At 34.3% G+C, this 27,682-nt stretch overlaps 1 protein-coding gene across 2 annotated transcripts in view; it reads right to left on the reverse strand.

The window, feature by feature from the left end:
• Positions 1-25,254: 25,254 nt before the first annotated feature.
• Positions 25,255-27,682, reverse strand: part of ZNF280D (zinc finger protein 280D) — a 117,067-nt gene continuing 114,639 nt past the window's right edge. For both annotated transcript variants that reach the window (XR_006729805.1, XR_006729808.1), the window contains exon 26: positions 25,255-25,291. The gene's annotated coding sequence lies outside the window, so the exon portion shown is untranslated. The remainder of the gene's footprint in view (positions 25,292-27,682) is intronic.

Raw genomic sequence — 27,682 nt, forward strand, 5'->3', positions numbered from 1 at the left:
TTTTTTTTGAGACAGAGTCTTGCTCCGTTGCCCAGGCTAGAGTGCCCTGGCATCAGCAATCCTCCTGCCTCAGCTTCCAAGTAACTGGGACTATAGACAGGCAAGTGCCACCATGCCCGGCTAATTTTTTCTATTTTTAGTAGAGACAGGGTCTCACTCTTGCTCTGGCTGGTCTTGAACTCCTGAGCTCCAGCAATCTTCCCACCTTGGCCTCCCAAAGTGCTAGGTGAACAATATTTTGAGAAAGGCACTTTTGTTATATCCATTTTATAGATGATGAAACTGATTTTAACTTCCGAAAGGTCACATACTTAATAAACAATGGCAATGGGACTCCATCTCAGGTATTCTAACTCTAAAGCTTCTAACTTCAAAGCTGACACTGTAGTAGAGGTTTAAAACAAAATTCAGTAGAAACACCAAGGAAATGATTATTTTTTTACAGCTTTTTTGACTTACAATTTGACATTCAATAAGCTGCACGTTTAAAGTATACCATTTGATAAGCATTGAAATGCACCTGTGAAGCCATCTGACTTCTTTTATATGACTACAGATTAATGTGCATTTCTAGAATTTTATATTTGTCCGACTTCTTTGATATAACCTAATTATATTGAGATCCATCCATATTGCTGCATATATCAAAAGTTTTGTTGATTTCATTCCTAAGTAATATTCCATTGTTTGGATATACCACAATGTTTATCCATTCACCTCGTGAAGGACATTTGGATTGTTTCCAGCTTTAGGCTACTACAAATAAGACTGCTAGGAACACTCATGTGCTTTCATTTCTCTTGGATTAATACCTAGGAGTGGAAAGCTTGGATCATATGGCAGGATCGTTATTTAACTTTTTTCAAAGTTAAAGTTTTTATCTTGAGATAATTCTAGATTTACATGCAGTTGCCAGAAGTAATACAGAGATCCTGTGTACCCTTTACCTAGTTTTCCCCCAATAGTAACATCTTGGAAAACTATCCCAACCATATCAAAACCAGGATATTGACATTAATAGAAACAAGATACCAAATGTTTCAATCAACACAAGGATTCCTCATGTTGCCCTTTTACAGCCACATCCATTTCACTCTTGACTCTTATAGTAATTTATGAAGACATTTTTATTATCAAATTTTGCTTTATGCAGAATTTATTTTGGTACAAGTTGTATGAATATGACTTATTTGGAGAATCTGGCTTTTTCTCACTCATGCCACATTTGCCATATACTAAATTCCCTCATCTACTGGACTTTATTTATGGATTATATTCTGTTCCATTAATATTTCTATTCAGACATTGTATTTTTTTAAGTGTTGATAATGTTCATAATATTGTCCTGAGAAATGAGTGTACATCTGTCTTCTATCCACACCTTATCATGAAAAAGATAAGTAATTTCACAACTTAGTATTTTAATAAACCTAAAGTAAAGCATTTGTCTTTCAAATACACTAATACCTATTACTGAGTGTTATATTAATATTTATATTAGATCAAAATAATAAAAACTGTAAAAGTAAAAAAATGCAAAAACCAAGTATACTAGGAAATTTTTAATATTTTAGTATCACTAAATGAACTCACCATACTATACTTAGTTACCCTATTTAAGACCTCTAACACAAGAAAATATTTTTGCAGTTTTATGGTCTTCTCCAGGGAATGATTGGTAATTATGTTTAGTGCAGCAAACAGTGATTTTTGTGATTGCACTGCCACTCTAATTCATTAAGACTGAGCTAGAATGAGCTTGCACATTTTGAATTAGACTGCAAAAGGGTACAAGTAGTAAATGAACCCAGGAACCATTTCTAGAATGGCATGTGAAAACCCAAAAGGTACCCTTTGTTCATAGTCATTTGTTCAAATACTGAAGAATTAATAATGCTTCTGTTCCTTAGGAAATGAATATGTTAAAATTGGAACACTGGAGAACAAATCTTTTTTTTCATAGCAGGGTCAATAAACACGGATCATCATTTGTCTAAAGATCTAATTGTAAGAATAGACTATTTTTCATGGCCTCCCCAGTGTGAGGGTTATGCTCTGAGCAGCAATCTCAAGTCCTTACTCTTACAATGTCATAATATTTTAGATGAATTCTTTGTATTAAAAACATATAGCTAGATTATATTTTGAAGTCCAATTTGATAAACTTAGTATTTTAAAAGATTAGTTTAACACATTTTTATTTATCATGATCACTCATGTATCTAGACTGATTCCTATGCTATTATATTGTATTTTCTACTTTCTGTGATTTTTTTTTATTTGTTCCTCCCCCTACTTTGCTTATTTATTTATGTCTTTATTTAGGATTGATTGGGTTTTTTTTAATTCACTTTTCCCCCCCTTACTGATTTGGAACTTACTGATTCTACTTGATTGGAAAACTAAAATTAATCACTATCTCTTCCTCCTTAACAACGTAAGAACTCTGATTACCACAAGCCCCTATCACCAGCCCCTCTTCCATATGATTTTTGTTTATTTCCTAGCTTCTCCTTATTTTTATCAGTTCTGTAATAGTAATTCTCCATTTCCTTCTTCTTTTCTATATAATCAATTTTTCATTTGCTTTGTGCATTGTTTTGTTCATGTTATTCTTATATCCCCCACCTTACTCTGATTTAAATTTCCTAAATTATATACTTCTTCCTAAAGTATAATCTTTTATAAATCTCTCATTGGGAAGCAACAAATTTAATCTTTGTTTGTTTAGAAGGGACTTTATTTCTTCCTCACTCTTGAACACAGTTTAGGTTTGTAGGTTGAGATTATTTTCCTGCAATATTTTGAAATAATTATTCTATAATCTTAAGACTATCAATATAGGAAGTCTACAGTCAAAAAATTAGTTGAAATTTTTCCATTATAAATATGATAAATTTGTTTTCTTCTAAGATTTTCTTTCTGTCTTTGGTATTTTTTTTTTTTTGTCTTTGGTATTTTGTACTTTGATGACAATGTGTCTACTTCTGCATTTCATTTGATTTATTCAGCAGGGAACTTGGGTCTCCCTCAGCATGAAGATTCATCTATTCTTCAATTATAGAAAATTTGCAGCCATTTTCTCTTCAAATATTTCAGCACCTCTATTCCTTCCTTCTAGAACTGTTTGGAGATGAGATGTATGTTCGACCTGCTAATTGCACCCTCATATCTTATAATCTCTTTTTTATGTTTTCCATATCTTTACTCCACATTCTGTAGTAATATCCTGAGATCTATCTTCCAGGTCACTAATTCTCCTTTTTACTACTTCAACATTTACTGAGTTTCAAATTCCAATGGCTATAATGACTACATTCACTTCTAAAAGTCTATTTGGTTCTTTGAAAATTATGCCTCTTCTTTTTTCAGGGGCTTATTAATCATCATGATTTCTCTTACTTCTTTAATCTCTTTGATTATTTTAAATAAATTCATTTTGTAGGCTTTTAGAGCTTGCCCTGTCGCCTCAAATTCTTAGACTGTTAGTTCTCTAGTTTATGTCTGATGACTCTTCCTCTTACTAGATCAACTCTTGTGTTGTTTGTAAATTGTTATTGTTATCTTAACTTCAATGATATACGACATATGATTTAATGCATCCTGAAGTGTGGAAAGGTCTCCAAGGAGCAATTTTGTGGTTTCTTTTTCCCTGCTGGCTGTCCCAATTATTTCACTAGTAATGGACAATTTTTAAATGAATGCCTCACACTACAGGGTAGAATAAATTCAGATCTTCCATACTGCCCACAGCAATGGTGGAGTGGTCTTAAGGTTTTAATTTCTTAGAGGAGATCATACACTTCCACCTTCACAAAATCAGGTAGATGACCAGCTACTTTGTATTTTCCCAAAACTTTGTGAGCAAAGTTTTTCTAGTCTCCTTATTATAGAAATAGCAACTCTTTGGGTTTCCTGTTTTTATTGGGGAGCTCATTCCAGTACCTTATTTGTGGTTAAGACCCAAAGTTAGCCAAGTTCCCATAAAGACATTAAACCTCAATCTCTAGCTGTTAGACCTGATTTTGACTTTCCTTTCTGGTAAAGGTAGACTAGATCATTTGGATCAGCCCTCCTGGTGAAGACAACTAAAAAAGTGCTAGAATAGAACAATAATATTCTTAAAAGTGTCAAAAAAATTAAAAGATACTGAGTAAATACTGGAGCAAGATCCAGAGTAGAGGACAAAAATAGAGATTTGCTTTTGCCCAGGGGCATTTGCTAATCTAGAAAAGGCAGATGAGAGAACACAGAGATGTATAATTCAGATTTCTCATCAAGGACGTACTTGGTGCTCCAGCTGCTGAGAGTGCCGTCAGTGGAGAGCCTTTGGTTATTATCCTTTTCAGGGATTATCTTGGCTGCAGGGAGCCATCTAGCCAAGATCATGCCATTCCTAGGGATGGCCCACATCTAACAATTGATTCAGATGGGGATATAAAAACATGGTAATTTTGTTTCTGTTTAAGGCAACACTGATGGGCCATTTCATTCAGCTGTCATTGGGCCAACATCACAGCTTGACTTTTTCATCTATCCAATCCTGCTTCCTTCCCCTCCTTTTCAATTTTTATCTCAATGGCACTCCCCTCAAAACATTAAGTTTCATCTAGCTCTGCAGAATTATCAAAAGCATTGCTATTGCAGGTTGAGTTTTCTGTGATGCAAAGATTTTGATAGTTTTGAAGATTGAATGTAGAAAAGTTAAAGTCCAGGACTCAGTTAAGGATCATCTATGACCCAGAAAGTCTCAAGTCCTGATACTGTAATAGAGTAATTTGAGATGGCCAGTGTGTTTAGGCACTCAACAGCAGCAACACAATTCATCTTAGAGGACTCCTACAAATCAGTAAGGAAAGAAAATATATCCCAATAGAAAAATGGGAAATGACTTGGGTAGGTGCTTAACTCAGTAGTCTTTAGGAAAGTGCAAACTAAAACTACAATGAGCTACCATTGGTCATCCACCAGAGTGGTTAAGATTTAACTAGCCATACCTAGAGTAAAAGAGTAGACAAGAATGTGGAGCAATAGGAACTGTCATGCACTTCCATGGTAGAATAATTGGTACAATCACTTTAGAAAACTGTTTAGTATTATCCACTAAACTTCAAGATATACACACCCCATGATCCAACAATTTTACTGCTATGTATGTGCACACTCTACAGAATTGCATGTGGATATGAATCAAGAGATACATACAAGGATGTTCATTGCAGCCTATGAATTGCTACTAATTATTATTTATATTAGAAAAACTGGAAAAATCCAAATGTATATCACCATAAAAAGCATAAATTGTACCCCTTAACTATAGAATGTAAAACAAATTTACTTTACGCTGAAATAACAGTGATGAAAAGACATAAAATGCAAGTGTAATTCAGATGCAACAGGATAGATAAGCTAACATAATGTTGAATAAAAGAAGTCAGATACAAAATGATTAAATTTATATGATTCAATGTATATTAAGTTAAAAAACAAAGCAAAACTAAATTTGTGTTTAGAGATACATATTTTATGTAGTCACATATAAAGAAAAACAAGGGCATGATTACAATAAAAGTCAGTAAAGTAGACCCTAAAGATTCAACAAAAATACTGTTAGAATTAATATTAAACAAATTCAGCAAAGTTGCAAAATACAAAATCAACACACAAAAAGCAGTTGTGTTTCTATGTATTAACAATGAATAATCCAAAAAGGAAATTAAGAAAACAATTTCACTTATATAAACAAAACTTAGTAGTAAACTAACCAAAGAGTCAAAAGACTCATATACCAAAAACTATAAAACATTGCTAAAAGAAACTAAAGAAAACACAAGTAAATAAAAAGATATCCCAAGTTCGTGAATTGGAAGAGTAAATGTTGTTAAGATAGCAATACTACCCAAAGTGATCCATAGATTCAATGCAATCCCTCTTAAAATCCCACTGATATTTTGTAGAAATAGAAAAAACCATCCTAAAATCTGTATGGAATCTCAAGGGAACCTGAATATCCAAAATAATCTTGAAAAGAACAAAGTTGGAAGTCTCACACTTCCTGGTTTCAAACATATTACAAAGCTATAGTAATTAAAACACTGTGGTACTAGGATAAAGAGAGACAATGTAATAGAATAGAGAGCCCAGAATAAATCTTCACATATATGGCTAAACAACTTTTGACAAGGATGCTAAGATCATTTAATGGGAAAGGACAGTCTTTTCAACAAGTGGTGCTGGATACCCACATATGAAAGAATGAAGTTAGACACTTACCTTATAGCACATACAAAAATCAACCAAAAATGGATCAAAGATCTAAATATAAGAGCTAAAACTATCAAATTCTTAGTAGAAAACACAGAGAGAAACTTCATGACATTGCATTTGACAATGATTTCTTGGATATGACACCAAAGCACAGGCCAAAAAACTAAAAATAGACAAATCTGGTACATCAAAATTTAAAATCCAAGGACAAAATCAACAGAGTAAAAAGACAATGTACATAATGGGAGAAAATATTTGCAAATTATATATCTGATAAGGGATTAGTATCCAGAATATATAAAGAACTCCCATGACTCAACAACAATAAAAACAACCAATTAAAAATGGGCAAAGGACTTGAGCAGACATTTCTCCAAAGAAGATATACAAACACTGGGCACATCAATGACCATTAGAGAAATGCAAATCAAAACCAACTGACACCACCTCTCACACATCAGGATGGCTACTATCAAAAAACCAGAAAATAACAAATGTTGGTAAGAATATGAAGAAATTGGAACTCTTGTGTACCGTTAGTAGGAATGTAAAATGGTGCAGCTGCCATGGGAAACAATCTGATGGTTCCTCAGAGGCTTAAAAAATAGAATTACCATATGATCCAGCAATTCCAGTTTTGGCTATATACCCAAAAGAATTGAAAGCAGGATGTCAAAGAGATATTTACACACCTATGTTCATAGCACCTATTCACAATAGCCAAAAAGTGGAAGCAACCCAAGTATCCATCAATGAATGAATAGATAAACAAAATATATTATCTTATATATATACATATATATACAATGGTATATTATTCATCCTTAAAGAGGAATAAAATTCTGATATAGGCTACAACATAGATGAACCTTGAGGACATTATGCTAAGTGAAATAAGCCTATCACAGAAAGTCAAATACTCTATGATTCCACTTACATGGAGTGTTTAGAGTAGTTAAAGCCATGGAGACATAAAGTAGAATGCTAGCTTCTGGGGCTGGTGAGAGGGTTGAATGGGTAGTTAGTTGTTGTTTAATGGGTATAAGGTTTCAATTTTGCAAGATGAAAAGGGGTCTGGAGATTGGTTGCACAACAGTGTGAATGTACTCACACTGCTGACTTGTACACTTAAAAATGACTAAGATGATAAATTTTATGTTATGTTTATTTTACCACAATTTTTAAGTCAGTGTGGTAGTTACCTTTGGAGAGGTAGGAAGGGATTTTGATTAGGAAGAGGCATATCAGTTTATGGTTATTTTATCCCTTTACTAAAATTTTAATCGACTTTTGGGAGGAACTGAGGCAAAAACATGCATTTAAACTGTTGCAAACAAAAATAAACAAATGGGACTTAAACTAAAAAGTTTCTGCACAGCAAAAGAAATAATCAACAGTAAATAGATAGCCTACGGAATGGGAAAAAATAGTTGCAAACTATGCATCCAACAAAGGACTAATATCCAGAATCTATTATACAAGGAACTCAAATAACTCAGCAAGAAAAAAAACAAATAACCCCATTAAAAAGTGGGAAGATGACATGAATAGGCATTTTTTCAAAAGAAGATACAAAAATGGCCAACAAACACATGAAAAAATGCTCAACATCACTAATCATCAGAGAAATGCAAATTAAAACCACAATGTGATGCCATCTTACTCCTGTCAGAATGCCTATTATTAAAAAGTCAAAAAACTATAGGCGCTGGTGTGGATGTGATGAAAAGGGAATGCTTGTACACTGTTGGTGGGAATGTAAATTAGCACAATTTCTATGGAAAACAGTATGGAGAGTTCTCAAAGAACTAAAAGTAGATCTACCATCAATCCAGCAATTCCACTGCTGGGTATATACCCAAAGGAAAAAAAGTCATTATATCAAAAAGATACCTGCACTGACTCATATGTTTATTGTAGCATAATTCAAAGTTGCAAAGATATGGAATCAACCTAAGTGTCCATCAACTGGTGGATGGATAAAGAAAATGTGTTTGTGTGTGTGTGTGTGTAAATACAATGAAATACTATTTAGCCATGAAAGAGAATGAAACTGTTATAGAACCTTTTTTTTTAATTTTTATTTTTTAGGTGATAATACCCAAGTATCAATGTGGGAAGGATAGATCAAATTAGAAAAACTGATGACAGCAGAGACCTACAGGGAGCAGGTGTAACAGTCAAATTTGAACATACTCATGTAGTTGGACCCCAGCTATGGAGTGTGGGCAGACAGGATCGAATGGAATCAGGTAATTGGGTTATATGGCCTTTTAAGAGTATTTGCAAAGAGTATTTCCTACTATTTAGCAAGCAAATCTTTCTCTTCCAGTATCTCTGCAGCTGATACAATATACCAACAATCCAATTTGAAGAACATTTTGGTATGCTTATATTACTGTGTTTCTAAAGATTTTTTTCAAATTATCTGTATTCACTGTACCCCTCAATTTCACTTCCATCAAATATTAGAATTTAGATTAGATTATTTTCTTCCTTTCATATGAGTTCAACCTCAGCCTCAGATTATTACATGGCATTATCCAAACTATAAGTTTAGAGAGGAAATAAGCGAAGTCCAGGTGCATTTTACTGGGGGAAGAGGAAGGGTGGTAGAAGACTGGTAGACAGATGGAGGGGATCAGCATTTATTGAGTACATCTCTAAAGCTGTGCTATTGATTTTAAATAGGTTATGTTGTTTAATATTTATGGCAAGCCTATGAAGTATATATTATCCCTTGATAACATTTCCAAAGTTAGCTAAGTCATACAGAATAAAGAAATAGAGTTCAGGACTTAGGGTGTCTGTCCGTGCTGAGATTGTTTTCTGTCCTGCCTAGAGCATCAGCTCTGAGTTTATGAAACCTGATTGTAAGCAGAAAAAGTCAGAAAGGCCTTTGATTGAGAGAGGAATATCTTACTGACCCTTCTCATTTCTTCACGTGCATTTTTCCTGTTGCTGTGGCAAAGCTGCTTCTCTAAACAGAGAACATGTCCCACGTTTTGCCAATAGGAAACAGGATTCAAACTCAACAGTTTGGCTTTGGTTCCTATATTAACACTATTAGAGGACAAACAGATTCAAATTCTGTATTTTGAAATTCGGGGTTGTAGAATAAAGCACCAAAAATTCAATGATAATTATATTTAGATATTAAGATTATTCTTGCTGCCAAATGAAAAAACAAAATAGTGACGATCATTGAATTTGCATCAATCCAGACTTTGTGCTTACTTATTCATGAATACTACACTGATTTTTACCCAATTCATAAAAGGTTTATAAGAGTACAAGAGGAAACATACTAAAAAGTTTTAAAATATTTAGTAATTGAATGGCAAGTTTTCAAATTGTGTTGGAAAATTAAAGTAATTTTTCGTGTTCAATGTGACAAAACTGCATTAGAATTTTGAAGCAGTTTGTTACTTAAAAGAGATAAAAACTCCTGTTTATGTGTTTAGAGTCTGCCTCCCTTGTATGGGGATATGGAAAAAGTGAATATGTTTCTAAATCTAAGTAAACCTTTGCTGGAATACCACTTCCTCCAATTTATCTGTCCTAAAATCACCCATTTAGCTAGCCTCTAATCTTATATGCCTACTTATTGTGAGAAGCACCTGATCATTCCGGTGCTTCTGACTGGTTAACCTGACTGTTAACTCCTTGAAGATTGTGCCAGGCTTTAAGATTCATTCTTTCCAGGACCCAGAGCAGTGTTTCTCAACCTTGGCTACAGGTAAGAACCAGTTGTGACGTTAATTTTATGTGTCAACTCGACTGGGCTGTGGAGTGCCCAGATATTTGGTTAAACATTATTTCTGAGTGTGTCTGTAAGGGTGTTTCTGGATGAGAATATCATTTGAACCAGTAGACTGAGTAAAGTAGTAGAATAGTTTGCATGAGTGCAGGCCTCATCCAATCAGATAAAGTCATGAATAGGATAAAAGGCTGAGTAAGAGAGCAATTTTTCTTTCTGCCTGACGGTCTTCAAGCTGGAACATCATTCTTCTCTTGCCTTTGGACTTAGACCTGGAGTAGAAATTATACCATCAGCTTTCCTGGTTCTCATTCCTTCATACTTGGCCTGAACTATACAATCAACTCTCCTGGGTTTCCAGCTTGCAGACTATAGATCTTGGCCTTCATAATTACATGAGCGAATTCCATATGTATATAAAATATCCCAAATATATAAAAAGAAATACTGTGTTTATGGATCGGAAGACTTACTATTGTTAAGATGGCAATACTACCCAAAGCAATCTACAGATTTAATGTAATCCCTATCAAAACTCCAATAGCCTTTTACACAGAAACACAAAATCCAATCTTCAGATTCATATGGAATTGCAAGGGGCCCAAAATAGCCGAAACAGGAGAACAAAGTTGGAGGACTCACATTCTGGATTTCAGAACTTACTTCAAAGCTACAGTAATCAAAACCATGTGTTATTGGTATCAGGATAGACATAGATCAATGGAATAAAATTGAGAGTCCAAAAATAAACCATTTATCTATAACTGATTTTTTTTTTCATTTTTTATTGTGGTAAATACACATAAAATTTACCATCTTAACTATTTTAAGTGTACAGTTCAGTGATATTAAGTACATTTATATTGTTGTGCAACTATTGCCATCATTCATCTCTAGAACACTGCTTATCTTGCAAAACTGAAGCTCTACACCCATGAAACAATAACTCCACATTGCTCCCTTCCCCCAACCCCTGGCAACCACCATTCTACTTTCTGTGTCTATGATTTTGACTATGTACCTCATATAAGTGGAATCATAGAGTATTTGTCTTTTTGTGACTGGCTTATTTCATTTAGCATAATGTTCTCAAGTTCCATCCATGTTGTAGCATATGTCAGAATATACTTCTTTTTAAACTAATTTGAAAAATTTTTAAACCACTTTATTGAGGTATTATTGACATACAAAAAGCTATATGTAGTTAATGTTCATACTTCAATGAGTTTGAAAATAAGTATATGATGATGAAACCATCACTAAAAATCAATGTGAGAAACATATCCATCACCTCCAAATGTTTTTTCCTGCCCTCTTCATTATTATTATTATTATTGTATGTGTGATTAAAAACACTTAACATAAGATGTACCATCTTAGCACATTTTTAAGTAAATAATACAGTATTGTTAACTATAGGTACTATGCTGTACAGTAGATCTCTAGACATTCATCTTGCATAACTGAAACTTTGTATCCTTTGCCCAATACTTTTCCATTTCCTCTTTTCCCCCGCTCCTAGCAACCACCGTTCTACTTTCTGTTTCTTTGACTATTTTAGATTCATAAAGTTTGACTATTTTATATTCCTCATATAAGTGGAATCATGTAGCATTTTCCCTCTGTGGCTGGCTATTTCATTTAGCATAATGTCTGTCTTATTGTTGGAAATAACAGGATTTCATTCTTTTTAGGGTTGAATAATATTCCATTGTATGTATATACCACATTTTCTTTATCCTTCATCCATTAATGGACATTTAGGTTGTTTTCATGTCTTGGCTATTGTGAATGCTGTAATAAACATGGGAGTGCAGATATCTTTACAAGGTGGTGATTTCATTTCCTTTGGGTATATACTAAGTAGTGGGATCATTAGGTCATATGATAGTTCTATTTTTAATTTTTTTAGGGACCTCCATACTGTTTTCCACAATGGCTGTGCCATTCTACATTCCCACCAACAGTGTACAAGGGTTCCCTTTTCTTCACACCCTCACCAACACTTGTTATCTTTTATCTTTTTGATAATAGCCATTCTAACAGGTGTGAGGTGATAGCCCATTGTGGTTTTGATTTGTATTTCCCTAATAATTAGTGAATGTTGAGCACCTTTTAATGTAACCGTTAGCCATTGGTATATCTTCTTGGAGAAATGTCGATTCAGTTCTTTTGCCTACTTTTTAACCAAACTATTTGGTATTTTGCTATTGAGTTATAGGAGTTCTTTATATTTTTTTGGATATTAACCCTTTATCAAATATGTGATTTGCAAATATTTTCTCCCATTCCATCGATTGCCTTTAAATTTTGTTGATCACTTTCTTTGCTGTTCAGAAGCTTTTTAGTTTGATGTAATCCCAGTTTTCTATTTTTAATTTTGTTGCCTGTGCCTTTGATGTCATATCCAAGAAATCATTGCCAAGGCCAATGTCAAGAAGTTTTTTGTTCCTATGTTTTCTTCTAGGAGTTTTACAGTTTCAAGTCTTACATTTAAGTCATTAATCCACTTTTAGTTTATTTGTGTGTATGATGTTAGATAATGGTCCAATTTCATTCTTTTGTATGTGGATACCCAATTTTCCTGGAATCATTCATTGAAGAGACTATCCTTTCCCCATAGTATTCTTGGCACCTTTGTAGGCAATCAGTTGACTGTATATGTGAGAGTTTATGTCTCTCTATTCTATTCCATTGGTCTATATTTCTATTTTTATGTCAGCCCTATACTGTTGTTGTATAGAAATGCAACTGATTTTCACACATTGATTTTGTATCCTGCAACCTTGCTGAATTCATTTATTATTTCTAACAGCTTTTTTGTGTGTGTGAAATCTTAGGATTTTTTACACGTAAAATCATGACTTCTGTAAACAGATAATTTAACTTCTTCCTTTCCAATTTAGATGTTTTTTATTTCTTTCTCTTGCCTAATTTCTCTGGCTAGGAGTTCTAGGACTATGTTGAACAGATGTGGCAAGAGAGGATATCCTGGCCTTATTCTGCATCTCAGAAGAAAATGTTTCAGTTTTCTACCATTGACTATGATGTTAGCTATGGGCTTTTCATATATGGCCTTCATTGTCTTGAGGTAAGTTCTTTCTATACCCAGTTTTTTGAGAGTTTTTTTAATCATGAAAGTTTTGAATTTTGTCAAATGCTTTTCCTGCATCTACTGAAATGATCATATGGTATTAATATTTATTTTCCATTCTGTTAATCGGGTGTATCACATTGAATGATTTGTGTGTGTTGAACCATTCTTGCATCCTAGGAATAAAAACCACTTGGTCATGGTTATGATCCTTTTATGCCCTTGTGAATTCAGTTTTCTAACATTTTAAAAGGATTTTTGCATCTATTTTCATCAGAGGTATTGGCCTGTAGTTTTCCTTTCTTGTGGTGTCTTTGTCTGGCTTTGGTATTAAGTTAATGCTGGCCTGATAAAATTAGTTTGTAAGTGTTCCCTCTTCTTCTATTTTTTGGAGAGTTCACAAAGGATTAGTATTAATTCTTCAAATATTTGGTAGAGTTCATCTGTAAAGCCTTCTTGTCCTGGGCTTTTCTTTGTCGGGTTTTTGATTACTGATTAAATCTTCTTATTTGTTATTGGTCTGTTCAGGCTTTCTATTTCTTTTTAATTCAGTCTTGGTAGGTTGCTTGTTTCTAGGTATTGATTAATTTCTTCTAATTTGTCCAATTTGTTGGCATATAATTGTTTACAATAGCTCCTTATCTTTTTTATTTTTTATTTCTGTCATATCCAGAAATGTCTCCTCTTTCATTTCTAATGATATTTATTTTCATTTTGTCTCGTTTTTCTTTACTAGTGTAGCTAAGGGTTTGTCAATTTTGTTTACCTTTTCAAAAATCAGTTCTTAGTTTTTTATTTTTCTGTTGTTTTTCTAGTCTTTATTTTATTCATTCTTGCTATAATCTTTATTATTTCCTTTCTTTTGCTAACTTTGGACTTGGCTTGTTCTTCTTTTTCTAGTTCCTTGAGGTATAAAATTAGGTTGTTTGAGCTTTTTCTTCTTTTTAAATGTAGATGTTTATTATTATAAACTATAAACTTCCCTCTGAGTATTTCTTTTGTTCATCCCATAAATTTGGATGTGTTGTGTTTTTGTTTTCATTTGTCTTTAGATATTTTCAATTTTCCTTCTGATTTCTTCTTTGACCTAATGGTCATTTGAAAGTATGTGATTTAATTTTTATGCATTTGTGAATTTTCCCATTTTCTTTTGTTATTGATTTCTAGTTTCATTCCCTGGTGCTTGGAAAAGATACATGGAATGATTTAAGTCTTCTTACATTTGTTCAGACTTGTTTTGTGCCATAACATGTGATCTATCCCAGAGAATGTCCCATGTGCCCTTGAGAAGAATGTGTATTCTGTTGTTATTAGGTAGAAAGTTCTGTATGTCTTTTAGGAACATTTGGTCTCCAGTGTTGTTCAACTCTTCATTTCCTTATGATAGTCTGTCCAGACACAGTATTCATTATTGAAAATGGAGTATTAAGATCTTCTACTATTATTGTATTGCTGTCTGTTTTCCCCTTCATATCTGTCAATAGTTGCTTCATATATTCAGGCATTCCGATGTTGGATACATATATATTTATATTTGTTTATATCTTCTTGTTGAATTGACCCTTTTATCATTATATAATGTCCTTCTTTTTCTCTTATTACAGTTTTGTCTTAAATTCTATTTTGTCTTAAATAATTATATCCATGCCTGTTCTCTTTTGGTTACAATTTGCACGTATAAAAGTTGGGAGGATCAAAATGGAGTCACTTGTGTTAAAAAAACCCTGAAAAATGGAGCCAGGGAAGGCCACAAAGGGACGGTTCTCATGCACAAATGCCTGATAACAACAACTATCACAAAAGACTGCAAAAATCACAGCTTTGCACAATGGTCATTGCAACCTTACACACAAAAAGCTACTTTTGCAAGGATATCCGCCCAGCACCTCTCTGTCCAACCTGAAACTGATGCCACCCTTATTACTGATCCTTGTAGCCAAGAATAATTGATTCAAAAATTACATAATCCTTCTCATTTTTCCTTTAAAAACTTTGTCTTCCTTAAACTCCCTGAATACACACATAGATTATTATGGCAACATATTTCTATTGCAATGTCCATTCCCAAATAAATATTATTTTCTTTTAGAGAGTCTCTATCTGTTATTTTGTTTGATATAATTTGTTGTCCAGAAGCAAGACTGAAGCATGCTCACCTTGCACAGATTGGCAGCCCCTGGAATCAAGTGTGATACCAACTGAGACCTTTGTGGTCTTTGCTCCCATGAGTCACCTTTTCTGCCTTAGTAAATCTCTCAAATTCTTAGACTCTCTCCCTGTGGTGAGTTATTTTTTACTTTATTCAAGATCTAAGGTTGCCTTAAATACAGGATCTTACATCCTTCTTAGGACTATAAAGTTGTTTGTTTGTTTGTTTCAGCAAGTCCTTTCTGGTATAAAGGCAAGTATCCTTCTGGTTTGAGTACTCTGGTTTTTACAGAATTTGTGTTTTGTCTGTAAGGCATGTCTTTTCTGGTAAATTCACTTTTAGTTCTTTCTGCATGCCTAATTTAATATTTTGTTTGGTTTGCACATATGGGTTAAAATTTTTGTGAGCACTCTTATTTTGATTTCATTTTGATTTGGTTATGTGTGTCTATAAATGATCTGACTTTTCAACATTTTTTCCCCTGGCTTGTTTCTCAACATATTCCAAGAGCAAAAATAAACATTCTGCATGGTGAGTATGAGATGGTCAATTAAAAGTCACTAGTGCAGTTGCCACCACCTAAAAACGCCAGTCCAAACTTCTGACATTCCCTGATGGGATTTATAGGATTTTCTTTGCTCTTGAGAAATTAATGAGAAATGTAATGGGATCCTCAAAATTCTAAAGCATACCAAACCCTCTAGGATTTCAGACAGGTATACATTGAAAATTTATGGTCCATTCTCATACACATTTTAATCAATGAACAATTTGTGGCCATTAAAGGGGATCATTTGAACTCCCAAGCTTGTTTTTCTTAGAACTGAATTAGAAACTACAACCAACTATAGAGTTAACATGAACAGCCTCCTAAGTTCTGTGTCTAGCTCTTTTTTTTTTTCCTGATTACTTTGAATCTGCTGGCTTTTCTGCTGGTATTAAGATAAATTGATCGATTATAGCATTCCAGCCAAGATTTTTTTAAAAGTCTTAAAAGACTTTCAAATTAATGACTTTACAAATTACAACAGCTCCATGGTAACCAACAACCTAGATACCTTTTGGAAATTTACATTTAGGTTTGCCTGGCTGAGAATCGCTTAGGTTGATGGAACAGTTAATTGAAAGACTGACATTCTAAAAGGAAAGAACTAAATAAATGCTTATAAGAGTTGGAGGTTGCAGTGAGCTATAATGACACCTTTGCCCTCTAGCTGGGGGTGGGTAGGGGACAGAGGGAGACTCTGTCTCAGAAAAAAAATGTTTATAAGAGTTAGGCTCTCAGATCAAAGAGGTCAAAATCTTAAGCTCAGAGCAATAATATATTTCTGTTTGGCATAAGAACAGCTTGGTCTGCCATGCATGGACCAGAAAAAGCTGAAAAAAACTGCAAACAATTTTTTCTAAAATGCTTCCCTACCTGCATTGACTAGTCAAGCAAACCAGACTAATGAACAAAAGATAGATTTGCTACTAAAATTTAAGGCTACTTGGAGATTTTGTTTTTCTTATATTATTCAGCCAGTTCTAACTAAAATGTAAACATTTTAAAAATTTAATCCCTAAACTCATTTCAAACTGAAAAAGGAGGGGAGGGAGGATGGTAAAGAGATTAAAAAAAATCAAACTTCTTTATTCAATCCAAAATTTTGTTCATTAATGTCCTTTTCTTTCCCATTGTATAACTCCCCTTAGTATTTCTTGTAGGACAGATCTGGTATTGACGAAATCCTTCTGCTTTTGTTTGTCTAGGAAAATCTTCATTTCTCCTATATTTTTGCTGGATATAATATTCTAGGAGGAAAAGTTTTTTCCTGTAACACTTTGAATATGTCATGCCACTCTCTCCTTGCCTGTAAGGTTTCCAATGAGAAGTCTGCTACCAGAGCAAATATTGTTGCTCTCTTATATTTGTGTCTTTTCTCTTGCTGCTTTTAGGATCCTTTCTTTATTCTTGACATTTGAGAGTTTAATTATTAAATGCCTTTAGGCAGTCTTATTTGTGTTGACTCTTCTTGGTGTTCTATGATCTTTCTTGTACCTGGATATTGCTATCTTTCTCTTAGGTTTAGAAAGTTCTCTGTTCTGATTTCTTTCAATAAACTTTCTATCCTAATCTCTCTCCATGTCCTTAAGCCCAATAACTCTTAGACTTCCCCTTTTGAGACTATTCTCTAATTCTTGTAGGTGTGCTTAACTCTTTTTATTTTTTTTCTGCTTTAACTATGTATTTTCGTATAGCCTGTCCTCAATTTTCACTAATTCTTTTTTCTGCTGGATCAATTCTGCTGTTGAGAGTCTCTGATGCATTTTTCAATTTGTCAATTGAATTTTCAGCTCCAGAATTTCTGCTTGATTCCTTTTTTAAATTATTTCAATCTCTTTGTTAAATTTCTTTGATAGAATTCTGAATTCCTTCTCTGTGTTATCTTGAAGTTTGTTGAGCTTCCTCAAAACAGATATTTTGAGACAGAGTCTCACTCTGTCACCCCGCCTAGAATGCAGTGGCATGATCATACTTCACTATAACCTCACACTCCTGGGCTCAAGCCTCAGCCTCCCAAGAAGCTGGAACTGCAGGTGCATGCCACCACACCTGGCCAGTTTGTTCTATTTTTAGTAGAGATGTGGTCTTGCTCTTGCTCAGGCTGGTCTCGAACTCCTTGAGCTCAAGGAATCCTCCTGCCTCAGCCTCCCAGAGTACTAGGATTATAGGCATGAGCCACCACACATGGACAAAAATAGCTATCTTGAATTTTCTGTCTGAAAGGTCACATATCTCCATCACTTCAGGATTGGTACCTTATTTTGTTCATTTGTTTAGGTCATGTTTTCCTGGATGTTCTTGATGCTTGTGGATGTTTATCACTTTCTAGGCACTGAAGAGTCAGGTATTTATTCCAATCTTCACAATCTGGGCTTGTTTGTACAGGTCCTTCTTGAGAAGGCTTTCCACATATTCAAAGGCCAATGGAATATTGAGATCTAAGCCTGTGATCACTGTAACCACATTAGCACTAGAGGCAACCCAAGCCCAGTAATGCTGTGACTCTTATAGAATCCTAGAAGTATTACCTTTGTGGTCTTGGGTAAGATCTGGGAGAGTTCTTTGGTTTACCAGGCAAATTCTCACTCTCTTCCCTCACTTTCCACCAAACAGAAACAGGCTTTCTTTGTGCTGGGCTGCTTGGAGTTGGGAGGGGGTGACTTGAGCATTCCTATGGCCACCACAGCTGACACTGCACTGGTTCACACCAGAAGCCAGTACAGTACTGGGTCTTGCCCATGGCCTGTGGCAACTACTGCCTTGCCGCTATTATTATCTTTCTGCATGGTACAGCTGGGGAATCAGGAAGGGGTGGTTTAGACAATGCAAGAGTGTCTTTCCTACCCTCTTCAGTGCCTCTTTCCTTGATATAATGTCAAAACCAACTACTGTGATTGCTCACCTGATTTTTTTGGTTCTTATCAAGGTTATTTCTTATGTGGATATTCAATTTGGTGTTTCTGCAGGGGGTAATCCCTGGAGTGTTCTATCTGGCCATCTTGCTCCCTAATTTTTTAATATCTACTTTATGAGTGTTGCTTCTTCAATAAAGACTTTAGCAATCCTGGGCCATCATCAGTTGTCTCCCATATAACCATTCCACTGGACCAGTATATGTAGTTTTAAGCTTACTCTTACATAGCAAACTACTATTTTAACTAATTTCAGACATCCATTTGGGTTTAGATTCTTTGGCATGATCAATGTGTCATATTTTTAGCCACCACTTATTTTCTCTATCAGTGAAGTCAATATACATGACATGTCTTCCCTAATAGTTCATCAAATTCTTCTCAGTTTAGACTTTGGTTTTAACTGCCTGTTAAAGAACATTCATCTTGTACCTCAGCATCAGTTCTAAGTTAGTTAGCCTATCTAAGCCTTACTTTCCTTGTCTTTAAATGATAATAATAGTTGTTTACCAAAGAAAATTGTGATAGGTCATGCACAAAACATTCTTAGTATAGTTCTTGGCACATAAGTTGTGAATTAGAAGGGTCTTCTGACAAATATAGTTTTCTTTGGAAACTATTTGTTTCCTTCAAAACAAATAATAATCTGTTTATTGAACAACAACATGAATTAAATGTTAGGTACAAAATAGTAATATAGAGTATTAGGTTAAGACAGTGGGATATGTTCCAAAATTGCAGTGTATGAAGAATTTTTTAAGTATCTCTTTTTAAAATGAAGGATTAGGGTACATAAAGGAAATTTGGTGACTGATACTGTAGCCCTGAGATGATTATTTTAGCAGGTATTTAGCAGTTAAAAGCCACAGAATCATTTCAGTGAGCCACATTAACATCTGTCTGTTGGATTCTACTACTGTGTTTGAAAAACTAACTTAAAAATTTATATTCATAGTTTTTATTGACCTAAACTTGCCACATTTAAACTGCTAATGGTTCCTATTTTTTCCACATAAAGGATGGAAAAACATCTTACTGTGAAATGTGTCATCCTCCAGGAGTTTCATCAAATTGTTTTTGCCCACCAGCTACAATAAAGCTAATGCATTTACTAACATAAAATAGTGTGCTGCTTTTTTTTGAGGTTTATTTACTATTCTAATGATTATTTCAGTGAAGCTAGGGCTCCAAATGACAGCCACGTGGATAACTGCATTGTAATGTGTTTTCTTTTCAATTTAATCAGGTTTAATTCTGCATCTAACAGAATTAGTGCCTTACAAATGTTGTGGTTGGTATAATATGAATGAAAAAGAAATAATTTATTTGTAAAATGTTTGAACATGTTAGTTCTTATACCATCTACTGTATTCTTTTCAAAATACTGCTTAATAATAATAAATATCAACAAGTCATTTATTGTTCATTTGACAAACTACAGAAATGTTCCCTGAGAGTATAGTCTTTATTGTTCATTTGACAAATTAATTTTTATATCTGAGAATAAGCATTCTAAATTTATTATAAATTCTAGTGACTAGGAAAGGGAAGATTGTCAGCTCTCTCTTGCAAACTTTGAGCTCTGTGATTGCTACACAATCCTACAAAGGCCACTTACTGGAACTCTTGCTTGTCATGGAATTGACCATTTAAATTCTAAAGCACTGTCACTTGCCTCTTTATTCTCCTTATGGTATCTTTTGACAAATAGAAGATCTTAATTGCAATATAGTAAAATTTATAAATTATCTTTTATGGTTAGTGCTTTTTGTATTCTGTTTAAGAAAGCTTTCTATACCCCAAAGTCATAAAGACATTCTTTAATATTATCTCTCAAATTTTTATGATTTAGTTTTTCACACTTAGATTTATAATCCACCTTGAATTGTTTTCATGTATGATGTGAAGTAAGGTAAAGGGTACTTTTTCATCTGGATGGGATTTTCTTTCCCCTCCAAATTGCAATACTACCTTTGTCATAAGTCAAGGTTCATCTATGCATGGCTTTGTTTTAGGCTTCCTATTCTATTTCACTGGGCTATTTAGGAAGTTAGCAAGACTTTTTGTAAAGCCTTTCTCAAAGGCCAAAAGGTGTGGTAGTAAATATTTTGGGCTTTGTGGGCCAAGAGGCAAAATTGAAGATACATATAGATTTTTATGTAATGAGAGAAAACAAATTTCTATAAATTGCTAATTGATGAAAATCAAAATATGACCATAAAAACTGAGTACAATTTCTTATAATACTGGTCTACTAGTGAGAAGAATGAAATTATTTTTTAATGGCAGGGATAATATTTTGCTAAATTGGGATTCAGAGTTAATGTTCTCTTGCATAAAAATTAATTGCAAATGTTCACATGGTAATGTTGTAATGAGATTTTATGTATTTCATCAAAAATATCTTTTCCCACAGAAAGTACAGCCAAATACTGATATTAATTCACCCATATTTTAATTAGGCATATGATGACTTGAAAGGCACTGATTAGAATTTTTAGATTTTTCTCTTAAGGCATTGGCTTTTAGTATGTCATTACATTGCAGGTTAATCACTTCTAGTTAAAGAGTTATGTGGAAACTCCTCAATTGCACAGCTAAGTGGATTTTTTGAAATATGGATATTCCCTTTGCATTTGCATCAAGATCCCCAAAACTCTCTTGGAAATGTAGTTTGAGCTTGGACAATATATCCACTGCAAATTTGTGTGATAATGAAGATGTTTTTCCTTATTTCAACTTTTACCAGGACAGGAAGTATATAAAGCTGCTTGCCATTTTATGTGATTCAAAAATTTGTTGTCAAAATGAGTTTAATTCAGTATCAGTTTCACATGTAAGCATTGTTTTGCACTGTAATTTTAGGTTAAATTTATTAAATAACATTATCAATTTTGCAGAAAAAGATAATTTCTAAAGCAATCAGTATTTGATATAGTGGTTGAGGTGGCTCTTATTGTTCAGAAAAATTACAATCTCAGCCCTGAGCTAAAAAAAATCACAATAAAACTTTACCACTACTAAGCCACAGAACTGTTTGGTATGGAAAGTCTAAGTATTCTAATTCTATTTCTGACAAAAATTCTTGGAAGTAATGAAAGGTAAATCCATAAGAGCATATGAAGTTCACAACTGTTGTCCTACTGGTTCAATATCATGTGATAGATTCGAATATTTTCCTCAAAATACCTGTTGATGAATAATACAATGAAAAATCAAAGGCTTTAAACAACTTACATTTTTATAACCCTTGTAAAGTTGTCCACCTAAGCCTTTTCCTGATCCACATGTTTTTACCACCATCAGTTGTAACACATCTTAGTAGATTCCACTTCAGGTTTTACTGAATTAGTGTTTTTCCAATTTCTCTGTCACTTGTAGTTTATTCTACATAGACTATTCATAGAATCTAATTCCTATTTCAAATTTGGCATTTACTCTTCAAGTAAACAATAATTAAGCAGTAACAATAACATCTGTAGAATGGAAAACAACTTGAAATCATCTACCTTATTTATTTCAGTGGTTATTAATATTGCTTATCAATTCTTCAAGCAACTGTTCTAACCATAAAGCTTAAGTAAATCTATTTTTTCTAGACACTTTTCTTTCTTTCTTGCAATCAAACACAATTTAATTAACCCATGACTGGTAAATGGCTTTACTAGCTTGGCTAACAAATGAGCCACTTGGAAACTTACTTTGGTTGCAGTCTCCTTCACTGTTTATCTGTGTGAAGAAATTCTGTTGTGATAAAATATTCTGTTTTAAATTTTTCAATTTTTCTGACCATTGCTTTCCTGAGAGTTGGGAATATCATTATAAGTGTATAATCTAGTAAGCAGATATATATTATATTCTTGTATCATAACTACGATGTCATTGCATAATAAATACAATACTTTGCCATCTAATTTGACAAAAAAATATTCCACACTTCACTGTGCCTTTAAAATATGACATTTGGAGTCTACTTTTTTCTTTCATTCTTGTTTTGACATGATAAGTATTGTTTGGGAAAAACACCAAACTCTGCTTTTCCTCTGCTGTCACACCATAATAATCATCAACACAGAAGAGTTTTGTGACCAAAATGGAGAGATTTTCCCCACACACCAAGCAGTGGACACTAGCTGGGTGTCCTCTAACTCAATTCCAATGTTATATACCTAGAGATAGTGTCAGATCCCACAGGATGTGGGCTCAGTCCCCAAAACTGCCCCCATTTTAGATACCAGTCACAAGTATAGGCCTGTGGAACTTCTGACCAACTGGATCTCATGACCCTTACTTTGGGTTTAATTTGCTGGAGTGGCTCACAGAACTCATAGAAATACTTATTTACATTTACTGGTTTATTAGAAAGGATATTACAAAGGAAACAGATGAAGAGATACATAGGGCAAGGTATGGGGGAATGGAAGCAGAGCTTCCATGCCCTCCCTGAGTACAGCACCCTCTAGGAACCTCCATGTGTTCAGCTATCCAGAAGCTCCCCTGCAATCCTGTCCTTTGGGCCTCTTATGGAGACTTCATTTGTTATCCATGATTGAAGCATGAACGACCATGTCAAAATATGATTGGACAAAAAGGGTATGATCTAAACCCAGAGAGCCCTATCTGTTCAGATTCTTCCTGGTCTCCCTATGCAACATTCCCTTCTTCAGCATATGGGGCGGGACTCTCTCTGGAATGATGGTTTTATGACTCACAATCAGCTTAGAATCCTGCCTTTGGCAGGTGAAAGGAGGGCAGGAGAGGATCAGAGAGCAAGGTTCTGTTTCCTGAGGCCTGCTTCTGAGGCCTAAAGCACCTCAACATTATAACAGACATAACAAGGGCTATGGGAAGTATGACCCAGGAACTGTGGATGAAAAAATTATCTCTATTTCTATCTATCTATCTATCTACCTATCTACTCATATCATAGGTATGCACTGGTAACAAAAAATAAAATAAAATGTTGTGGTATGGTGGTACACTGACACTTGAATTGTTGTCCAGTTATAACTGCATCACTGTGATTTATAGTGCACCAAGCAGCAGTGTGATGAGTACCACACATGATCTCTGTTGCAACTACTCAAGTCTGTCATTGTAATGTAAAAGCATCAATAGGCAATATATAACCACGTGAGTATAGTTATGTTCTAATAAAACTTTTTATGATCACTTAAATTTAAATTTTATATAATTTTCATGTATCACAAAATATTATTCTTTTGATTTTTCTCTAACAATTAAAACATGTAAAAACCATTCTTAGCTTACAGCTTGCATAAAAATAGGCAGCAGGACAGATAGGCCCATAGTTTCCTAACTCTTGACACAGATGGTCATCCAGAATAGTATTTATCAAAATCTGTTTTGAACAACTTTACCCCTAGGCAATCTTTCTCAAGAATAAAAAGTAAAATAACTCTATAGAAAACCATACAATATATATCCCATTCTAGATTCACGCTGTGCATAGTTAACACTCTGAAAACTTCTGCAATACAGAAACTCATTTAGCTTTCCCTAATCCTGATGTAATGATATTTATTTGCCAGGGAATTGTTATTTACATAGAATTCCTATTTGCATGCCTTAGAACCAAAGTGTAGTACATAATTCAAGAAATGCTGATACAGTCCAGTCTATTCATTTTGCAAATGAGTAAAGTGAAATAACAAAGTACTGAGAATAAAAAAAAGTTTTTATTCTTCTAGAAAACTGCTGCCCATTAATTGGCCTTAATAACAATAACAACCAGAACCAGTTTTCAACCCATGCTAATCTACCAATAATGACATCAGTAATCAGCCAATCAATGATAGCCCCCTTTAAAAGTGAGCCAATCAACAGTCTCACTCTAGGAAGGGTGCTTGTGAAAATTAGCCAATCAACAATACTCTCATTTAAGTATTATAACTATGCTTCAACAGCTAAAGGTTAACCAGTAGTTAAACACTGTTTTCAAACCTTCAATCACCTTTTCCTATGAGCCTTCTCTTAATATTTGTTCCATTACACATAAGCTTGAAGATTTGAACACAGTGTTTAAAGAGTGGTTAACCTTTAGCTGTTGAAGTGTAGTTACTTAAATGAGAGGTTAAAGATTCCCAATATCTGCCCTAGGAAAGGACTGCTTGTTCTCTGCCAGTAGCATAAGGTAACTCCCAGAATCAGGTTTTAAACCCATCCCAATCTATCACTGACAACTTTCCTTCAGTAACCACGCTCCTGAAAGCCAGAACTTTTGTCAAGTTTATACTTTGAGCCTGTCCTATAGCCTTTCTCAAGATAATCATTCAACTCTTTATTGAATACCTATTATATGTTATAATGTTTTAGGTCAATAGTTGTCAACTTTGATCCTATATAGAGATCACCTATAAAGGTTTAAAATCATGATGCCTGGGTTGTTAATCACAGAAATGCCTCTGTGTACAGTGTAGCCTGAGCACTGAGTTTTTTTTTTTTTTAAATGAAGCTTGATTGGTTCTTACCTGCAAGAATGGAAAGCAGGGTCTTGAAGAGTTATTTGTACACTCGTTCATGGCAGCATTATTCACAATAGCTAAAACATGGAAGCAACATAAATGTTTATCGACAGATGAATGCATAATCAAAATTTGTCATATACAAACAATGGAATATTATTCAGCCTTAAAAAGGGAAGGAAATTCAGAAATGTGCTACAACACAGAAAAACCTTAAGAACAATATGCTATTAATAAATAAAATGTCACTCACAAAAAGACCAATACTGCATGATTCCACTACTATGAGGTACTTAGATTGGTCAAAATCATAGAGACAGAAAGCACAATGGTGGTTTCCAGGGGCTGGGGAAAGGGGACCATGTGGAGTTATTGTTTAATGGGTGTAGAGTTTTAGCTTTGCAAGGTGCAAGAATTCTAGAGATAAATAGTGGTGATTTTGGCACAATATAAATGTACTTAATACCACAAAATTGTCCACTTAGTTAAGAAAGTAAATTTTATGTTATGAATATTAACCACAATAAAAAATTGAAAAAATCAGTTATAGGCATATGATTTCTCGATTCTCATTTCTATTTCATTGATCTATATGTCTATCCTTATGCCAACACCACACTGTTTTAGTTACTGCAGTTTTGCAGTAAGTTTTGAAATGCAGAATTTGAGTCCTCCTACTTTGTTCTTCTGTTTTGGCTATTTTGGGCCCCTTACAATTACATACGATATTGAATATTGGCTTTTCCATTCGTGCAAAAAAGGTGGGGGGGTTATTGGAGTTTTGATAGTGGTAGCACCAAATCTGGAGATCACTTTGGGTAGTATTGCCATCTTAACATTAATATAATAAGTTTTCCAATCCATGATCTTGGTATGTCTTTCCATTTAATTAGCTCCTCTTTAATTTCTTTCAGCAATTTTTTTGTAGTTTTCAGTGCTTAAGTCTTTCAACTTCTTGGTTTAATTTATTTCTATAGATATTTTACTTGTTTAGATGCTACTGCAAGTGGAATTTTCTTAACTTCCTTTTTGGATTATTTATTGCTGGTATATAGAAACTAAATTGATTTTTGCATATTGAATTTATACCCTGCAACTTGGCTGAATTTGTTTATTAGCTCTGGTAGCTTTTTTGTGGATTCTTTGGGATTTTCTATGAATATAATTTTACTTTTTCCTTTTAATATTTGGATGCTCAGCCAGATGCGGTGGTTCATGCCTGTAATTCCAGCACTCTGGGAGGCCGAGGTGTGGGGATCGCTTGAGGTCCGGAGTTCAAGACCAGCCTGAGCAAGAGCGAGACCCTATCTCTACTAAAAATAGAAAAATTAGCCAGGCATGGTGGCGCATGCCTGTAGTCCCAGCTACTCGGGAGGCTGAGGCAGAAGGATTGCTTGAGCCCAGGAGTTTGAGGTTGCTGTGAGCTAGGCTGATGCCATGGCACTCTAGCCTGGACAACAGAGCGAGACTCCATCTCAAAAAAATAAATAAATAAAAATTAAAAAAAATATCTGGATACTCTCCTTCCTCCCTCCCTTCCTTCCTCCCTCCCTCCTTTTTCCTCCCTCCCTCCCTTCCTCCTCCTTCCTTCCTTCCTTCCTTCCTTCCTTTCTTTCGTTTGCCTAATTGCTTTGGATAGAACTTCCAACAAAATGTCAAATAGCAGTGGTGAAAGCAGGCGCCCTTATCTTGTTTTTAATCTTGAGGAAAAAGCTTTCAGTCTTCCACCATTGTGTGTGATTTTATGTTGAGAAAGTTCCCTTTCATTTCTAGTTTTCTGAGTTTTTATCACAAAAGGGTGTTGGATTTTCTCAAATGTTTTTTCTGCACCAATTGAAATGATCATGTAGTATTTTTCATTCATTCTATTAATGCGATATATTACATTGATTTTCTTATGTTGAAACAAAATTGCATTCCTGGGAAAAATCCCATTTGTTCATGATGCATAATCTTTAATATGCTGTTGGATTTGGCTTGCTAGTATTTTGTTGGGGCCTTTACATCTATATTTCTTGAGGATATTTATCTATAGTTTCCTTTTCTTGTGATGTCTTTATCTGACTTTAGTATCACATTAATGCTGGCATCATAGAATGAGTGAGGAAGTGTTTCCTCTTCTATTTTTGGAAAAGTTTGAGAAGGATTGGTGTTAATGCTTCTTTAAATGTTTGGTATAATTCACTGGCAAAGTCATCTGATCCTGGAATTTTCCTCTTTGGGAGGTTTTTTTCTTTTTTTTTTTTTTTGGAGACAGACTCTCACTCTGTTGCCTGGGCTAGAGTGCCGTGGCGTCAGCCTAGCTCACAGCAACCTCAGACTCCTGGGCTCAAGCAATCCTTCTGCCTCAGCCTTCCGAGTATCTCAGACTACAGGCATGTGCCACCATGCCCAGCTCATTTTTTCTATATATATTTTTATTTGTCCAGCTAATTTCTTTCTATTTCTAGTAGAGACAGGGTCTCGCT

Source organism: Lemur catta, chromosome 1 (genome assembly GCF_020740605.2).
Source record: "Lemur catta isolate mLemCat1 chromosome 1, mLemCat1.pri, whole genome shotgun sequence".
NCBI lineage: Eukaryota > Metazoa > Chordata > Mammalia > Primates > Lemuridae > Lemur > Lemur catta.